Below are 20,682 nucleotides of genomic sequence, written 5' to 3'. Positions count from 1 at the left end.
ATCAGAATTAAATGAATTAGAATCCAAAAAAACTATAGAAAGAATCAACAAAACAAAGAGTTGGTTCTTCGAAAAACTTAACAAAATTGACAGACCCTTAGCAAATCTTATCAGAAAAAGAAGAGAACACACCCAAATTAATAAACTCAGAGATGAGAATGGAAACATCACCACGGAAACAAGCAAGATTCAGAACATTATAAGGGAATACTTCTCAAAACTTTATGCTAATAAGTTTGAGAACTTGACAGAAATGGACCTCTTCCTAGCAAATATTGACATGCCAAAACTAAACCAAGATGAGGTAAACTATCTTAACAGGCCCATATCAAGCATTGAAATAGAAACAGCAATAAGAGACCTCCCAGCTAAGAAAAGTCCAGGACCAGATGGTTTTACAGCGGAATTTTACAAGGCCTTCAAAGCAGAGCTCACACCAATTCTCCTCCAACTCTTCAATGAAATTGAAAGAGAAAGCTCACTACCGAACACATTCTATGAAGCCATCATAACCCTCATCCCAAAACCAGGTAGGGACTCATCAAAGAAAGAGAACTATAGACCCATTTCTTTGATGAACATTGATGCGAAACTTCTCAACAAAATTTTGGCCAATCGACTTCAACAATTCATCCAAAAAATCATACACCACGATCAAACAGGATTCATTTCAGGGATGCAAAGCTGGTTCAATATACGCAAATCAATTAATATTATTCATCACATCAACAGGAGCAAGAATAAGAACCACATGGTTATCTCAATAGACGCAGAAAAAGCATTTGACAAGATCCAACACCCCTTTATGATGAAGGTTTTGGAAAAATTAGGAATCCATGGAACATTCCTCAATACAATAAAGGCTGTATATGACAAACCTACAGCCAGCATTATACTCAATGGTGAAAAACTAAAGCCATTTCCTCTTAACTCAGGAACAAGACAAGGATGCCCGCTCTCTCCACTTCTCTTCAATCTAGTATTAGAATGCCTAGCTACAGCAATAAGACAAGATGCAGACATAAAGGGGATCCAAATAGGGAAAGAAGAAATAAAACTCTCCCTCTTTGCAGATGACATGATCTTGTATTTAAAGAATCCCATAGACTCCACTCCCAAATTACTCAAGCTGATTCAAAACTTTGGCAAAGTAGCAGGTTATAAAATTAACCCCCAAAAATCAATGGCTTTTCTGTATGCCAACAATGAGAAAAGTGTGGCCGAAATTAGGAAAGCAACTCCATTTGTAATAGCCTCACAAAAAATAAAATACCTAGGAATTAACTTAACTAAAGAAGTGAAGGACCTCTATGATGAAAACTTTAAAATCTTGAAAAAGGAAATCAACACAGAACTTAAAAAATGGCAAAACCTCCCATGCTCCTGGATTGGAAAGATTAACATCGTGAAAATGGCAATACTGCCCAAGGCTATCTACAAATTCAACGCAATACCTATCAAAATTCCACCCTCATTCTTCAAGGAAATAGAAGAGGCAATCCAAAAATTCATATGGAACAATAAAAGACCCCGAATAGCAAAAACGCTCCTCAACGGAAAGAATACTGCTGGAGGAATATCAATACCAAATTTCAAACTCTACTATAAAGCCATAGTAATCAAAACAGCTTGGTATTGGCATAAGAACAGACCTCAGGACCAATGGAATAGAATTGAAAACCCAGAAATGAACCTACAGACCTATAGCCATCTAATCTTCGATAAGGGAGCTAAAACAATAGAATGGAAGACAGACAGCCTCTTCAGTAAATGGTGCTGGCAAAACTGGTTAACTACATGTAGAAAACTAAAGCTAGATCCTTATATATCACCCTGCACCAGAATCAACTCCAAATGGATCAAAGACCTTGAACTCAAAGCAGACACTCTGAAAACATTACAGGATGGAATAGGAGAAACCCTGGGTCTCCTTGGCTCAGGCCGAAATTTTCTGAATAGAAACCCGGAAACACAACAAATCAAAGAAAGGCTGGACAAATGGGATTGTATAAGGCTGCAGAGCTTCTGCAGGGCAAATGACATAGCTAGCAAGATCAATAGAAAGCCCACGGACTGGGAGAAGATCTTTACTAGCCATACAACGGACAAGGGTCTCATATCTAAAATATACTTGGAACTCAAAAAATTAAACCACCCAACAACAAATCCTCAAAGAAACAACTGCCCAATAAGTAAGTGGGCGAAAGACTTAAAGAGAAGCTTCTCTGAAGAAGAAAGAAGGATGGCCAATAGACACATGAAGAAATGTTCAACATCCCTAGCCATAAAAGAAATGCAAATCAAAACAACATTGAGATATCACCTCACTCCAGTTAGAACAGCGAAAATCAAGAACTCTAACAACAACAGATGCTGGAGGGGATGTGGACAGAAAGGAACCTTACTTCATTGTTGGTGGGAATGTAAACTTGTTCAACCACTTTGGAAAGCAGTATGGAGGTTCCTCAAAAGACTCCACATAGAGCTCCCCAACGACCCAGCAATCCCACTTTTGGGCATTTACCCAAATGATCACAAACAAGGCCACACTAAAGCTACCAGCACAACTATGTTTATTGCAGCATTATTTACCATAGCTAAGACATGGAACCAACCCAGATGCCCCTCAGTAGATGAATGGATCAAGAAGATGTGGTATATATACACAATGGAATTCTATGCCTCCATCAGAAAGAATGACATTTCCCCATTTGTTAGGAAATGGAAAGGCTTGGAAAAAATTATATTAAGTGAAGTAAGCCAGGCCCAAAGAAACATAGGTCCCATGGTTTCCCTTATTTGCAATATCTAGTATAGGTATGAGTCAAGCGGAAAAAGTCAGATAATGTGATGTTAGGAAAACAAAACCTCAAATATGTATTTTAATGTTTTTGTTTCTTTCATGCATGTGTTTCTAATGCATTTATAAGATTATTTCTTTGTTGCTTTGTATGTCCCTCCCCCACAGTGTAACCCCCGCTTTCACTATATTTGATGTCAGTATAACATGTGGAGGAGACGGGGACAAACAAGTCGTTTAAGGATTCAGGTGGACCTGTTGCAACAATGAGAAATACAAAATGTCATGTCAAAAAAAAAAAAAAAAAAACAAAAAAAACAAAAAAAACCCCCACTATTTAGAAAGTTAAAGCTTTGAAGATACAGAAGTTGGATCTATAAAATGAGGGATACAACAGAAACACCTAAATCAGACTCAAGTCTGGCCAAAAAGGGGGGCAATATTTGAAGAGCTACACAGGCAAATGTGTGGCTTAACAAATAAAAAAATTATAATTTCAATTGGGTTTTCTATATTCTGGTCTCTATCCTAGGTCAATTTAATGAGAAATTTCCTCTTTCCTTTGGGTATTAATAATATTGTTTGTTTAAATAAATTTAATAAAAAGAAAAGTATAAGAAAAGCAATCTGATTATCTGGTCCCAATCCTCCTACACAAATTTTCAGGTGTAACTATCAAAAATATAGATGTGAATTGAGCTTGAGTTTGTATCTTAAGCTTGATGATATTGGCTTTTTTTGTAGTATTAGGGACTAAATTTGGGGTCTTTTTTATGCTAGGCAAGGGCTGTACCACTTGATAAATGCTCTAGTCCTATATGTGCATTTTAGTCTGGGAAATCCTTTGTTATATTTGGGCTATTGAGTTCATTGTAGGACATTCAACAGCATTGTTAAACTGCATCTGTGATATTCCAGTTGTACCCTCAAGTTATGGCAGTCAGAAAAGTTTCAGGATACTGCCAAATGTCCCTAGGGTGAGGGACAGAAAGAAAGAGGCAGACTTTTCCTTAGTTAAAAAAGAAGCATGGATATGGAATGTATATATACATATTGTGGGCAAAGTGGAGATAGGAAACATTTTCCAGCTATTCTACATTAAACACTTGTCCTAAATATTTTCTGAAATAGATAAGCACAGGAAGGGCTTTCTCGAGTTATAATCATTTAGTTAATTGACTCAGTTCTTCTTTTACGTGTTTGAACAGCAACATCAATGCCCGACTCTCCTGGGAAAACTGCACAGAGACTCAATGCCTCGGGAACACCTGTGACCATTGTTGGTGGGATTCCTTTCTAATGATTTAAAAACAACCAGATGTTATTGAAACCATGTGCACACACAAATCCAAGCTTACTGCATTTTAACAAGTCTGCGTCCAGAGAATTTGAGAGAGCAGGAACAAGAACCAGGCAGAATGCACAATCTGCTGTTAAATATATATATATATATATATATATATATATATAATATTTTTAATATTCTATATATGCCCAATTAGAAACTTACACTTTATTTATGAATGGGTTATTTTGAACAAAACAGGAGACTCCTAATCTTAAAAATAAATAAATTGTCTGGAATCCTGTCTTAAATGGAATTTTTTAGTATATTATTTCATGTCAACGGAATTGGGGGCTTTGTTTTTGTTTTTTGAGACAAGGTCTTACTGTGAGTCCCGTCCAGGCCAGCCTTGAATGATCCTCCTGCTTTTAGCCTTTTGAGTGCTGAGATTACAGGCAAGAGGCACCACATTTGGTTTCCAATGGAATTTTTCAATACAACCCAAGATACCATTGTGTACTGAACCATGCTCTGCCTCAACATCGATCTGAGCAGTATTTGGAGATAAGGTCTTTATGTGATGTCTTCAGGAAAGGTCCCGTTCCAACATGGCTGGTGTTCTACTAGGAGAGCTTTCCCCACAGATTGTACTTGCACAAAGGAAATGTTATATAAGGATACAATGGAAAGTAAGTTCTCAGCAAGCCAAGTCTTCTGAAACTATGATCCTAGATTTCTAGCCTCCAGACCTGTGAGGAATTTTGAACGTTTGAATTTCCCAGTTGATGACATTGATTAAGGTAGCTCTAGAAAGCTGATGCTGACTGCATGCATGGTGTTAGGAATACAATAGAATTATAGCAAACAATCATTGTTATTACTATTATTGCATCAACATTTTTCAAAAACATGACTGTCTCCTCTGTTTTGGACTTTTTTTCTTGTCTCATATGAAGTAGTTTTTTTCTTTTCTTTCAGCCATGTAGCTCTTTTTTAAATTTATTTTTATTGTGAAAATACTGTACAGAGGGGTTACAATTAGATGGGCAAGATAATGAGTACATTTCTTATCAAGCATTGTAGCTCTTAATTGCAAGATCCACCAACTCCATCCATTATTGCCTCTAGGCTAAGAATGTTATATTAGCATCCCCCAACATGAAAATCCAGTCATTCCTTTGAGAAGTTGCTGCCTATGTGCCAAAGACATAACAGGAGTTAAAGAACATTTGTATGGAGTGGAGGACTCTATTTTGAGAGTGTTAACCAGTGAAGCAAGGGAAGAATGTAATGCTGAATTGGAAAAAAATTCATTGGCCTGGGTATTTAAACAGGTGTCATGGTTCAATGTCTTCAAAAACACTAGCACTCAATTTGTCATGAAGTAGAACCTATCAATAGAGCTTCCTGAAGTCTTAACTCAAATTGGGCCTATGTTAAGTTTATTGAACATGCTAGGACTTCCTTTGTTAACATGGGGAAGGATGGAATATCTGGAAGTGGGAATGTTGGATAATTATGTATGACCTGAATGCTTAGCACCCATGTTCTCTGAGAGGTGATAAGACTAAACTAATAATGGAAGGTAGTTTATGAATACTTTAGTTGCAGTTTATTCTAGAGGTAGGGCCAATCTGACATGAGATAGGGTACCATATAACCATCCACTAATACAATTATCATGAAACGAGATCCTAGAAAAAGAGATCTTAGGGCAGAGCAAGAGAATGGATGGAAGAGTCTTTCTTTGTTGGATATGGTAAGTGAGATGAATCTGAGAAATGTAGAGTAAAAGTTGAGAGTAAAGAAGTTACAAAAAATGTTGAGAGAGGAAGAGTGAAAGTGAAAAAAGAATGCTTTCTCAAGTTTTGAAATTAAAGTAGGATGGCTGAAAAGTGTGGTAAAAACAGAAAGGCAAGAGGCAGAATTAGGAAAGATTTACAACGCAGCCTCATTTGTCCTGGTAGGGGAAGCCAAAGTCTTCACCACAAAGTAAGCCAGGTGACATCCACAACAGACTAACAGACGAGGTTGTGAGTCAAATACTCATCTGCAAGCCTCAAAGCTCTGTATGCAGATTGGATTATTTGGCCACTTTCATGAAAGACCAACAGTAGAAAAGGCCAGTTCCTCCCTTCAGCTGACAAATAACACAAACCCATACAGAATAAAATACAGAGATGCCAGTTAGTTCTCTTTGACTGTGGTGCTGAGGAGTATATCTGGTGCTCCCAGTACATGGGTAAGGGTTTGGAAACTGAGCTATCCAACAGTCCAGAGAGGAGAATCTACACCATGTCCCATCCATACGAAGTCCTGTCTAAACACTGAAAAACTTTTCAGCTGTAAGACTCCAGGTCATTAAAACTCACAAGCGATGAATTGCCTCAGATACATAAACCTCAATGTAGGAACACAAGAAATAGGAAAAAAAGGCAAATGATAACCTCAATGGTCAAAGCTCCACAGTAACAGAGGAGAAGAAAAAGAAGAAAGAGGAGGAGGAACAGGAGGAGGAGGAGGAGGAAGAGGAGGACAAGGAGGAGGAGGAAGAGGAGGAGGAGGAACAGGAGGAGGAAGAGGAGGAGGAGGAGAAGAAGGAGGAGGAGGAGGAAGAGGAGGAGGAGGAAGAGGAGGAGGAGGAAGAGGAGGAGGAGGAGGAACAGTGCCTGAATAAGGAGATATATGATTAACAAATAATATAAAAAGATGATGTATATTAAAAAGACAACTGAATTCAAAGATGACACACAAAACAGCTTAAAGAACTCATAGAGAACACAAATAAAAAGTTAAACAAAGACAAAATGCAGGATATGAATAGGGAATGCCAATAAAGATCCAGAAATTCTGAAATGAAAGAAAGAAGTTAAAATCATGGGAACAAAAAGCTCAGTAAATTTCATGTTAGGTGCAAAGTATCTCTAGTTGTGTGGATCAGCAAAAGACAGATTATTAGGATTTAAGGACAAAGAACAAGTATTAGAAAAAAAGTATTTGATGAAGAAATAGGACAAATATGAAGAAATCCAAGTGGAACATGTGAAATATCTGGGAAATGATTAAGAAACCAAGCCTAAGAACAATGGGCATAGAAGAAGGAGAAGAGGTAAAAGCTTAAAAGGATAGAAAACATATTCAATAAAATAAATGATGAAAAAAAATCCAAATCTTGGGAAACAATTATCCAGACACAAGAGGCTGTTAAGACACTCAACAGAACATACAAGAAAAAACAACAACAACATGTAAATCTTTTCTTAATTCTGTTTCTGAGTCATGTCAACTATTTGCTTTTGCTACAATATAATCCACAAGGAAATAAAAATTGTCATATAACTATATGATATAACATGTTATTCTACTCTAATAGTGTCCTACTAAACTAGACTTGAACCGCCAGAAATGGTTATGATGTGCAATAGCTTCCATAGGACTCAGCCTAAAGATCTATGTGCTGGGAGATTATATCCTTGTACATTATGGAGCTTAGAAGAGGAGAAGCCTCATGGAATATAATAAAGCATCACTGTTGGAATGATCAATGCCTATATCATGTACATGGTTGAGTCTTGCTAGACTAAATGAGTTCCCATGAGAGAAGGATTTAATAATCCCAAGTTATTCTGTGAGTTTTGCCTCTTCTGCCGGTACCCACTCTGAATTCTCACATTGCTCCTACCATGTAATGCTATTTACATTGCTAGGATGAAACATGAGGCTCTTTCCAGATGTAGTTGTCTCATTTGAACCTTTTCAGTTTCCCAAACCATAAACCCAAATAAATCACTCTTCCTTGTGGCGTACTTCGCCTCAGGTATTTTATCATATCAATACAGTACAGACTAAAGTTGTTGTACCTTTGCTTTTTCGGCCATTAAGAAAGCCGCTCAATATTTGTTAGACCCTTTGAGTTCTGGAGGCAATAAGCATGTTGAGAAAGCTTCTATGACAAATGTATAAGTCTGGACAGATATAGAAGTTATTAATTATAGGATGGAAGTGATGGTTAACAATGGTTTACTTAACAATGGTTAAGTAAACCTTTGAAGCAAAAGTAAATTACATTGAAAGGCTTGCTTGCATCTTGGGCTGTTCCAAGTAGCACTGAGACCTGATCTGAAGTGAATATGGGGTGGTAGATTGTTATTTTCTCTGGTCAACCAGTAAAATAGAAGGAAACAGGTCAAGTTCATAGATGAATTGGCACAATATTGGCTACACAATATTGGCTATCGTTAGAAATGGATTCCTACTATATTCCAGCCTCAGTTAAGGATGGCATTTAACATCTCAGGGAATAGAAATCCAGCCAATGGACCGAGCTCTGAGAAGTCCACTTAGGCACAACTATATAAAGAGATAGTCTGGAGTTTGAAGCACAGATAGTAACACACAGCAATTAATAAAAGACCTTGCATGGGGAGGGGGGAGGCTGGGAAAGGATGTGAAGGGTAAACAAAGGAGGAGGCTGCAATGCTTGGTAAGAAATGTACGCATTATCCTGCCCATGTAATTGTAACCCCTCTGTACAGTATGTTCACAAATAAAAAAAAAAAGTTCAAGGCCAGAACAGGTATAAAAAAAAAAAAAAAGACCTTTCATTTACCTAGCCTCTACTGATGCCTAAATTTAAGTCTAAGTTCTAACCTTGGAGTATTATGTATTCACTGAGAGGATAAATTTCACACACACACATGCTACAGAAGCAAACGTGCTACAGGGTATTATTATTATATTACATTTGACAAGGGGCAAAAGATTTCAGAGGAGAGAACACTGTGCCTTGGGCCAGCATGAGATGATTGGAAGAAGTAGGGTTTAACAGAAACTGTTACATTAAATTAGATATAAAGAAGAAAGGTTAGTGAAAATCATGATTTTGGTATCCTCATGGTTTTACCAGTGCTGAATATGTTAATATCTAGATAAGCATCCTAATGATAACCCTCCCATAGCCATTTGTCAAATTACTTTGTTTACCACACACACATGTACTCATCATCATCATCTCATCAGAAGACCAGATATGAGTTTAAGTTAATGCAAGTAATTATTGTTATATTTTAAAGTTCTTTTGTAAAGACATGAATAAATATTGATTGGCGTAAGTGAACTAAGAAAGATGCAATTCATGGACCACTTTAGGAAGGAAAAAATAAGATGGATTTCATTTGTCAGGGACTGACTGATGTCCAGTCTGTTCTCATTTGGTGTCAGCCTCTGACAAAAATGAGGCAAGCTGATGTATTTGAACATTGTTTTCATGCTGACTACTTGACAAAAACCCTTCTAAATTGTCCTCATCAATTGTGGTCTTTTATCCTGTTTTTTGTTCTTATTTGGGCTGTCAACTTTCTCAACACTGGCTTCACTTTTTGTTTTAACTATAGTTTCTTGAATCCCTGAAATTCAAGCATTCTAACTTGCCTCGTTTTTATTTACATTTTCAATTGACGTAAGATTTGTTCTCCTCTATGGAGTAGAGTATTATAATTCATGTACACTTTGTAACATGATCAAGACAGGTTAATCAGCATTTCCATCTCGTCTGATATCATCACTTCTCTGACTGGGAATTTTCAAGCACTTCGCTACTGGTTTTGAAAAATAGAATTACTTGTTGTAGACTTGAGTTTTCTGTTGTACTAAAGAACTACTTCTCAATCCTGCATTGGGATCCATGTTTTACTCTGTCTATTCCTCGCCTTTGAGAACTCTCTTTTATACTACTTACATGTGATAAAGTATTCTAGCTTTTACAGATGAGTAATAATATATTATTTGTCTTTCTGGGTCTGGTTTATTTCACCAGTTCCATCTGTGTTGGTATAAAATGACGGGATTTTATCTCTTTTATGGCTGCGTACTATTTCATTGAATGAATGTACATACACTTTCATTATCCATTTATTAGTCAAGGGGCTAGTTAATCCATTCATTTCAAAGGTTAACCACTGTGAGTAGTGTTACAATGGACATAGACATATAGGTAGATAGTTGACATGATTTCATTTCATTTGGAAAATGCCCAGTAGGGGATTCCTTAGTCGTAGAGTAATTATATGTTCATTTTTTTAAATGAAGAACCTCTGAATTGTGTTTTCCATAGCAAGGGCCCAAATTTGCATTCCCACCCACCATGTATGAGAGTTCCCTTTTCTCCTCATCCTTGCCAACATTTGTTTGTTTTGCTTTTTTCTTTTTTCATAATGGTCATTCTAACTGGGGTGAGATGATTAGGTTAGACTGGTTCTGATTTGTTTTTCCTTCGTGATGGGTGATGATGATGAGCTTTTTTTTCATGCACTCATGATCATGTGTATATTTTCCATTGAGAAATTTATATAGTTTGTCTACTTTTATTTAGGCTGTGTGGATTTTGACTGTTGAGTTTTGAGAATCTGTAAGCATTTCAGATATAAATACCTTATCAGATGAGAATTTGCAATATTTTCTCTCATCCATAGAAACTTGTACAGTCTACTGATCATTTACCTTTGCTATACTAAAGCTTGTTAGTTTGATATTATCACAATTTGTAAAGATTTTCTTTGTTACCTAGACTTTCAGAGTCTTATCCAAAATTTTTTGCCTGTATCAATATTTTAAAGTCTTTCCCTTACATTTTTTTTCTTGTTAACTTAATGGGTTTAAGGTTGAATGTAAATTCTGGGTCCAATTTCTGTTAATTTTTGTACATTGTAAAAAGTAGGATTCTAGTTTCGTTTTTACACATATCTAGTTTTCCCAGAGACATTCATTGAAGAGACTGGCTTTCTCTACTCTATGTTCTTGCCTCCTTTGGAAAATCAGCAAATTTTTAGATATGGGGATTTATTGTGCAGGTTTCTGTGTACCTTGTTTAAAATTAAGACTATGCTGCTTTGATTCCTATAGCTTTGTAATGCATTTTGAAGGTTGATATGGTGATATCTCTAGCTGTTTGTGTATAGGGAGCTAATTTACATTAAGATTACTTTGGCTATTTTAAGACTTCTGTGGTTCCATAAGAATTTTGTGTTTTTTCCCTAGTTTTTTTGAAGAATGTTTGTGATTTTTTGACAAATATTTCATTGTATCTATATATTGCTTTGGGTATTATAAACATTTAAATGATATTGCATGTTCCTTTTCTTTAAAAATTTTGGTCAGTTGTGGGGCTTGAACTTAGGGCTTGGGAACTATTCCTGAGCTGTTTTGCTCAAGGCTAGCACTCTACCACTTTGAGCCACAGTGCCACTTTCAGTTTTCTGGTTATTAATTGGAGATAAGAGTCTCACAGGGACTTTTCTGTCCAGGCTGGCCTGGAACCATGATCCTCAGATCTTATCCTCTTAAATAGCTAATATTATAGCGATGAGCCACTGGTACCTGGCTAGAGTATTACATGTTCTTATATATGAGAATAAGATGTCTTTCTATTTTATGTGTGTTTTCTAATCAGTCTTTCATCAGTGTTCTGTGCTTTTCATTATAGAGATCTATCACTTTCTTAGTTAATTTTATTCCTAGGTGTGTTATGTTTTGGGGGGCTGTTGTGAATGGAATTTATTTCTTGCTTTCTTTTTCAGTTGGTTCATTATTGGTGTATAAACATGCTTCTATTTGTGTCACATCAGTTACTGGTAGGATCTTGATTTCATCAGAAGCTTTTGTAGGGAGACTTTTGCTCTTAACCATCCTAGAAGACAAAAGCCTAGAAAGATCATCTAGTTCCAAAACTTTTTTTGGTTGGATTTTAGTCCATAAACATCTTACAGGTTAATACCTCTACAGTAGACATTTAAAAACATGGATGGGGACTGGGAAGGTGGCTCAGTGGTAGAGTGCTTGCCTTGCATACATGAGGCCCTGGGTTCGATTCTTCAGTACAACATAAACAGAAAAAGCTGAAAGTGGTGCTGTGGCTCAAGTGGTAGAGCGCTAGCCTTGAGCTGAAGAGCTGAGGGACAGCACCCAGGCCCTGAGTTCAGGTCCCACGACCAACAAAACAATAAATAAACAAATAAACAAATAAAATCCCTTTACCTTATCTAAAAAATAAAAACATGGATTGACATATTAGAATATTTGTGTTAGTTTATTTTCTTCTCTGACAGAAAAAGATGAATTTTACTCCATTCTCTTTTCTTCTATTCTTGTTAATATTTACTAAAGTTTCTGTGGAAATCATTCAGAAGTGAGGCATTTTGAAAGTAAAATGAAAATTTATCCTCTTGGCTTAGGGTAGTGTTTTAGGAGCATTTGATAAGCAGTTCCATAAGTCTGGTGATAATTTGGGTAGAGAGAAATGAGAAATCAACAGAAATATCCAAGGAAAACAAGGAGTCAACTAAGGCCAAATAGAGAAATCATGGTAACCTTTACTCATGGAAGGAAAATCAGGCAGGCTATTACTGTTAAAAACTTCAAGGGATTGTACTCTACAGTAAAAGAGGAAGAGTAAACATTCTGAAAAAAATATATACAGTGTGTTGAGCACACAAAACATACGTGAATAAACACATCAGCAAATGTTTGTTATTTATTGTTTAAGGCACAAACACTCATAAAAATCTGGATGTATCACAGTGATATTTGTACCTCTATATTCCTGAGTGATGTAATTGCAGTCCTGTATTTGCTAAAAGAGTATTCCTACTCAAGGCCAGAAGGATTAATGTTGCTTTCTTGGTAATATACCAAGAAACAGTCTGATGTCTTCTAAAACAAAGCAATACAACACTCTAAATGTACAAGCAACATTGCTCCAGAAAACACATTTGTCTGTCAAAGCCAAATAGTAATCTCAAGTTAATGAACGCCCTCAGTTTGCTGAGCCCACTCGGGGAATGAAAGGTCTTTAGGGACAGCCTGAAAATGAACTGTACCAATTCATTAGGCAGCTTTTTCTTTAAAGTGAACTTGAAGTGCCAGGAATACTTGAGCAAAAGATTCAAGGGTTTCTTCAAAACAGAGAATGTTATCCAACATTGAGCATTGGATGATGAACAAAGAAAAGGTAATAGTCATCTATATGTGAAAGGCTCTTGTTCTGCGCTCAGGCAACTTCTGGTACCTTTGAATTTTAAGGTCACTTCAAAATATACTTGGATCAAGGAAAGCAAACTCCTCTGTGCAATAAAAAAGGATCGATATTTGATTCGTTCATTCATTCATCCATCCATTCATTCATCACTCATCATTACACTCTGTCATGCCATCTGGATGTTTCAGACACAGCTGCACATGCAATATGCACAGGGGGACGAGGAGTATGTTAATGATCTACCACACAGCACTGTGGGAGCACAGAGAAAAACGTGTACGTCCACCTCATGTATTGGACATGGTCTTTTAGTGAGAATTATATTCCACATAGCAAAATCAAGAAAACTTAAATCAATGACTATTTGCAGAAATATATTGTTGTTGTTGTTTTGGGTTGGTCCTGAGCCTTGAAGTCTGGGCCTGGGCATTGTCCCTCAGCATTTCAGCTCAAGATGAATGCTCTACCACTTGAGCCACAGCACCACTTCTGGTTGTCTGGTGGTTAATTGGAGATAAGATTCTCCTGGGCTTTCCTGCCCAAGTTGGCTTTAAACTGTAGGATCCTCAGATGTCAGCCTCCTGAGTAGCTAGGATTACAGGCGTGAGCCACCAGCACCTGGTTGCAGAAATATCTTGATTTTTCATGTTAATGGAAGCAGCCATGGAGCTTAAGAGGGAGGCTCTGGTCTAGAACCTACATCAAGCTGTGTGTCACTTAGCAGCCCTCTAGACTTCGGAGCCCATTAGGATTTTTTTTCTGAAGTCCCTTTGCTGGCTGTGATTGTTAGTATCAGTAGGGAAGGGAGCATACCTGCCCCACCCAGGAAGATAAGATTTACAGTCAGCCAATCCCAGACTAATCTTCACCCCAGCTCTTCCTGGACTAGGTTTTCTAATACTTAACATCTTGTTTTCTACAGTATCATCTGGCAGAACATGGCAGGGACCTCTTTTTTTTTTTTTATCGTGAAAATACTGTACAGAGGGGTTACAATTACATGGGCAAGATAATGAGTACATTTCTTATCAAGCATTGTAGCCTCCTCCTTTGTTTCCCCTTCCCTTCCCTTCTCATCCACCCCTGCCCCCCAGCCGATCCTCCCCCCCACCCCCCCCACCCCCCCCCCCCCCCCCCCCCCCCCCCCGCCAAAGTTGTAAAGTTTGTTTTTCCACATAACGACTTGTACATCTCATTGTTGCAATGGATCCACCTGTATCCCTATTTAAATGATTTGTTTTTTCCCTTCCCCTCCACAAATTATACCAACCTCAAATACTGTGAAAGCAGGGGTTATACCATGGGGGAGGGACATACAAAGCAACAAAGAAATAATCTTATAAATGTGTTAGAAACAATCACCTGAAAGAAAAAAAAAACATTTGAATACATATCTTAGGGTTCATTTCCCTAACATCAACTTATCTGACCTTTTCTGCTTAACTCAGACATATAGTAGTTATTGCCAATAAATAAGTGGGCTAAAGACTTAAAGAGAAATTTCTCTGAAGAGGAAAGAAGGATGGCCAATAGGCAAATGAGGAAATGCTCAACCTCCCTAACCATAAAAGAAATGCAAATCAAAACAACACTGAGATACCACCTCATCCCAGTTAGAATGATTAAATCAAGAACTCTAATAACAACAGATGCTGGAGGGGATGTGGACAGAAGGGAACCTTACTGCATTGTTGGTGGGAGTGTAAACTTGTTCAACCCTTTGGAAAGCAGTATGGAGGTTCCTCAAAAGACTCCACATAGAGCTCCCCTATGACCCAACAATCCCACTTTTGGGCATTTACCCAAATGATCACAAACAAGGCCACACTAAAGCTACCAGCACGACTGTTTATTGCAGCATTATTTACCATAGCTAAGATATGGAACCAACCCAAATGCCCCTCAGTAGATTAATGGAAAAAGAAAATGTATATATACACAATGGAATTCTATGCCTCCATCAGAAAGAATGACATTGCCCCATTTGTTAGGAAAGGGACCTCTTTTGTGTTAGCTCTTTTAAGGACTAGACTCTTTTATCCGCTGTTGTGTGTGTGTGTGTGTGTGTGTGTGTGTGTGTGTATAATTTCTGTATATTGTCTCATCTAAATACTTGTCTACCTATTAATGAAGATGGGCAATGTATAAGACTCAAATGCCATAATAAGTCACAACATTTTGTATTTATCTATGTGTGGCCTTTTCCAGTGTTTGCAAAAATGCTCACAGTAGTTAACGAAGTGTGACTAAATGGATGGAACGTTGAATAATCACCTTCTCTTATTAAGAAACTAAGTTTATTTCTTCCAGATCTTCTAATAGATCATCTATAGTATATTGTAGGGTATAGGTGGTTATTGTAGCTGGCGGGTGGGCTGATTTGGGAATTATACTAGAAATAGAGAAGGAAACAACATAAATTGTAATGAAAATTTCTTCCTTGTAGCTGGAATTCAGATATTTTATTCCCCTGCTCCCAAGATGCCAGTAAGCATCATGAGATCAATAAAATTTTCTATGATTCAATGAGCCAAACTGGCCTCTCTCTTCACTACATTACCTAGGATCCCAGGAAGGTCATGGTGCTGAGCAGAGGTCCTGGTAGTTCTAGCTGCCATTTATTTAAAATAACAAATGATCTGTGAATACTCTTATTCAAAAAGAGGCCAGAAGCTGGGTGCCAGTAGCTGGTGCCTCTAATCCTGCTATACAAAATCTGAGAACTAAGAAACAGAGTTTGAAGCCAACCCAGGAAGATACATCCAAGAGACCTTTTATATATAAAAAGCCAGAAGTGGAAGTGTAGCTCAAGTGTCAGAGTGCCAGCTAGGAACAAGAAGCCAAGTGACACTGAAAGTTGAGTTCGAGTCTCAATACTGGTGTACACAAACACAAAATAAGAATAGGGAAGTAGAGTTGAGAACTAGGACCTCCTTCCTCATAACTATGGCATAGGGATTGCTATAACATAACACGATACACTGGTAACTAAAGAAATAGCTTCTTTGAAGATCTGAGTAGGAAGGTTAAAGGAAACTCAAGGGTACAACCCTTGCTTTGGGTCTTCCAGTATATAGTATTGGATGGCTTCCTTGTGGCTACATAGCTTCAGTTCTACTGCTTTCTCCCTCTTTGTTTATGCCTTTCCTTTTTCTGCATTTTATAAGGGCATTAGTTATTGGATTTAAAGCTTTACTACCAAAATGGTTTCATTGGAAGTTCATATACTTAATTACAACTACAAAGAGTTCTTTTTTTTTTCCAAATAAGGTCACATTCACAAGTTCCAGTGATGTGGACAAGGACATTATGGGAGGAAATTACTAAAGGATAATGATTTAGATCTCACGTCAGATTCTTTTATTGGTGATTTACATGTATTATTTAACTTTGAATTTCAGAAATACGTGTTTTAGGGCATAGTTCTGCCACTACCCGACTGCAGTTTGTGTGTGTGTGTGTGTGTGTGTGTGTGTGTGTGTGTGTGTGTGTGTGTGTGTGAAATCATTTAATCAGTTTGGCTTTCAGTTTTCTCATGTTCAAAATGAAAGGTTAGATTAAATAATGTCTGTTCGTTTTGGTGATTTGGGACAATGTACAGAATGTGGTGGTAGAGGAAGCTCTATTCAATGGTTGACGTGTGTGTGTGTGTGTGTGTGTGTGTGTGTGTGTGTGTGTGTGTGTGGTGCTAAAGATCAACCCCATAGCCTTGAACATGCTTGGCACACACATAGCACTCTTGCCACTGAGCTTGGGATTTTGAGAGAGGTTCTCACTCTGCAGGACAAGCTGTGACTAAACTCTTTGTCACCTGGGATGACCTTGAACTTACGATCTCCTTTCTTTTCCTTTCCTTTCAAAGTAGTAGAATTATAGGCGTTTATCACCATCCCCAGCTAATATTACTAATCTTATGTTTTATTTCTATAGCAATGTCTTGGTCCAGCTGTGCTACTATAAGAAAATGGGTAAAAAGACTGGATAAATTATCAATAATAGGAATTTATTTGTCATATCTCTGACTGCTAAGAAGTCCAAGATCTAAATACCAGCAGGTCTGAGGTTATGTGAAGGTGAGGCCTTTTCTTCTAAGATGGATCCCTGATTATTGTATCAGCACATGGTAGGAAAGACAGAATAGAGAAGGAGACTTCATCTCCTGTATGAGTTGGAACACTCATGAACTTATCTCCATCCACAGCCTTAATTTTTGAATTAATCCATAGGGATTAATCCATTCAGTGAAGTTTCAACATGAATTTTGGGAAGGTCATGGACATTCAAGATATAGCAAGCCACAAAATTATATTTATAATTAAAAAGACACACAATGAAACCACAATAAGGAAACCACTCTCATCTAATTTCCTAACAAAGAAAAGAAGCAATATCCTAGGGCAAGAAAACTTAAAATAATTTGATTCTTAGGACTTGTGGCTTCACTAATCTTGTGTGTCTGCCTATCACACAGGAAGCACTGAATTCAACTCTAATAGTGTATAAAAAAAATCAGGGGGCTGGGACGGTGGCTCAGCGGTGGAGTGCTTGCATGAGGCCCTGGGTTTGATTACTCAGCACCACATAAACAGAAAAAGCTGGAAGTGGCACTGTGGCCCAAGTAGTACAGCACTCACCTTGAGCTGAATAGCTGAAGGACAGAGCACAGGCCCAGAGTTCAAGACCCAGAATCAACAACAACAAAAATTCAGTTCTTATGCACCCATAGTGTTTTAGGTACTGTATTAGCATTTAGGAAGTCAGGTGAAAATACTCAACCTACTCGTCTTTCATGGACACTTCTAAAGGTAGCAAAACATTATATCCAGGCCCCAGAATTGGCATTCCCATAGGTGATGCCAAAGAAAGCTCTCATGGATTAAAAAAAAAAAAAAAGATTAACAAATTGAATGAGGAATAATACTGTGGAAAAGGACCAAGATGCAAAGCCAAAGCTTGTCTGCTTCATTGCTAAATCATGAAAAAGTAGATTCCAGTTGCCCTACCACTGCAACCCCAGAGGGTACAGCTACTCGTGACCATCAAGGGATTAATGATGCATTTAAATTGTTCTCACCAGAGGTTATATATGCACTGAGCCGCAGTGAAGGCTGGAGCTGCATGTGACTGCCTGGCAAACTCCAAAAATCCCTCTGCATTTTCCTGATGAAAGGATTGATAACAGCCAAAGATATTGTGGCAGGCAGTTCAGGCATCTGAGCGCCAAGAAGGCCTTGGGTCTCATGAGATCAGCTGTCCTGGTTCTATAAATGTTGCATGGGGAAATCTGTCCCCTGGCCAGATGTAGGCCGTGAGCATACACTCTGGTTCAGTGAACTCCACCCTGCCAGGAAGGAATTAATCATCAGAATAAGTAATACAGGGGAGAGAGGGGAGACTGTGCTAAGTACACCGAATTTCTCCACTAAATGTCAGGACGAGCTGTAAATTTGGCAAGCTCAGACTTAACCCCAGTTAACATTTTTTTTTCTCTCAAATTCCCCAGCAGACAGTTTGGCCCGGTTGGCAGCTTGCTCATAAAGAGGCCCAGAAATACAGTTCTGTTAAGTAAACTTCAGAAATGAGAGCCACAGTAGGAATCACGTTCAGGTTTGGTCGTAAGTAGGCAGACAGTGACTCCTCATCTGGAAATGAAAGAGACTTTGTCACCCAGAAGCATCTTACCTGGGAGAGAGCCATTAAGGATCAATTCTATCTGCACTGATGACAATAGAACAGTGAACCGAGGAAAGTGGTCACCATGACAAGAAACAGCCTGTGGAAGGCAGGACTCGGCATTGAAAGGAGGGGTTATGACAGGTCAGGCCCCAACTCAGGCCTACACCTCAAAGAGTTATAGATATCTGATGAGAGAAGGCACAGTCCTGCTGGGGACCAGCCTCAGAAAGTTCCAGAGGCTGCCAGGGCACTGAAATGCCTAATTGTATGGGATAATCTCATTCATATAACACATAGGAGTCCGTTAGGGACTGGATTCATCTTGAAATTTTATGAATCCTTAACCCTAATCCCAAGTTTTACTTCAACCAAATGAAAGAGGATGAGAAACAGAAGCAGATATTATTGTTGTCCTAATTAGGTTTGTCATCTAGTAAGATTATAGATACTAATCACATGTTACAGACCTATATGTAAAATTAATCATTAGAAGAAGTACATGAGAGGGATTGAACATGATAGAGGTATTTTACAAGTGTGGGGTCAAAGATTTCTCTGTAAGAAGGTGACAACAGAGCAGAAATCGAAAACAAGTAGGTGCTGACTTGGAGTGTCAGAAAGTCCAACTGACTGCCAAGGGAAGGAGAGATAGGCAAGTAGCCAGAGCAAGATCGAGGTCCATAAATTGTGTGTGTGTGTGTGTGTGTGTGAGTGTGTGTGTGTGTGTGTGTGCCCGCACATGCACGTGCATGCATGTGTGTATACACATGCTATTGTAGAAAAGTGTGTTCAAGTTGGATTTCACATAGTCCCATGATGAGCATCTTCTTCATGAGCTTCCTCATTCTTCACCCAAGTTGAAATGTTTCTTCCATATTATTGAGGAAGTTATGAAAATAATTCCTTGTTATTTTATGGAAACTAGGCTTATCATTGTCTTCCTATAATGTATACAATTATATACAATAGTGTATCAAGTATTACAATTGTATAGTATTGTATCCTGTATTGTGTACAGTATTGTATACAATTGTGTAGAGTATTGTATCCTGTCCTGTATTGTTATACAGTATTGTATACAATTGTGTACAGTATTATATCCTATACTGTATACTGTATTGTATACTTGTCTCTGTCTTCTTCCCAGTCTTCTCTCCTCCTTTTCCCAATCTCTCACTTTCTGTATATCTTGGCACATGGATTGCTTGACACTGATTTTGCAGTCATGTGGTAAGGCCTGTGGCTTTTCTATTAAAAATGGAGTGTAACAAACACAGAAAAATGATTCAACATCAAATGAGCATTCAAATTATCTCTTAGAATAGAAATCCCTTGCAAATAAGAGCAATTAGTTTTATATATATATATATATATATATATATATATATATATATATATAATTTAGCTGAGAAAAGTAGGCTCCATCTTCATTTCTGTCATTCAAAGTTCTATGAAGGAAAAGGATATATACAGAGGCAATAGTGAATTCAAGACTTATACCCTCATTTGTGATGCAAGTATTTGTTTATAACTCTGCTGCTGTGCTTCAGCCCAGATCCTCTAACTACTCTGTTGGATAATGTTATAGCACTGCTGGGAGTAGTAGTAGCATCTTGGATTTCATTTTCTTGGTTAGCCATTTCAAATATAATGAAAGCTAGTTGTTCATTTATTGGTGAACACTAATTGCTCTTTACCCTCAAAATGGAAGACACAAAAGTTTCTTGAAAATTGGGAGCCAGTGGCTCACGTCTGTAATCCTAGCTACTCAGGAGGCTTAGATCTGAAGATCACAGTTCAAAGCCAGCCTGAGCAGGGAAGTCCGTGAGACTCTTATCTCCAATTAACCATCAGCAAACTGGAAGTGGCACAGTGGCTAAAGTGGTAGAG

The sequence above is a fragment of the Dipodomys spectabilis genome, unplaced genomic scaffold (assembly GCF_019054845.1).
Source record: "Dipodomys spectabilis isolate Male_0828 unplaced genomic scaffold, ASM1905484v1 ptg000069l, whole genome shotgun sequence".
NCBI classification, from domain to species: domain Eukaryota; kingdom Metazoa; phylum Chordata; class Mammalia; order Rodentia; family Heteromyidae; genus Dipodomys; species Dipodomys spectabilis.
This window is presented reverse-complemented; position numbering follows the sequence as displayed.